The 328-nt window shown below is 56.4% G+C and overlaps 1 protein-coding gene across 1 annotated transcript in view; it reads left to right on the top strand.

Annotated features, from left to right (window-relative positions):
- LOC125488179 (disintegrin and metalloproteinase domain-containing protein 12-like) overlaps positions 1-328 on the top strand; it is a 10,440-nt gene that overhangs the window by 4,974 nt on the left and 5,138 nt on the right. The gene's annotated exons all lie outside the window — the stretch shown is intronic.

Raw genomic sequence — 328 nt, forward strand, 5'->3', positions numbered from 1 at the left:
GCAGTGGGGTTAGTTTGGGATTGATACAGGGCTATGGGGGGAGAGCGCGGCAGTGGGGTTAGTTTGGAGATTGATACAGGGCTATGGTGGGAGAGCGGGGCAGTGGGGTTAGTTTGGGGATTGATACAGGGCTATGGGGAGAGAGCGGGGCAGTGGGGTTAGTTTGGGATTGATAGAGGGCTATGGGGGGAGAGAGGGCAGTGGGGTTAGTTTGGGGATTGATACAGGGCTATGGGGAGGGAGCGGGGCAGTGGGATTAGTTTGGAGATTGATACAGGGATATGGGGGGAGAGCAGGGCAGTGGGGTTAGTTTGGGATTGATACAGGG

This window comes from Rhincodon typus, unplaced genomic scaffold (assembly GCF_021869965.1).
Source record: "Rhincodon typus isolate 14 unplaced genomic scaffold, sRhiTyp1.1 hic_rhity00000054, whole genome shotgun sequence".
Taxonomy (NCBI): Eukaryota; Metazoa; Chordata; class Chondrichthyes; order Orectolobiformes; family Rhincodontidae; genus Rhincodon; species Rhincodon typus.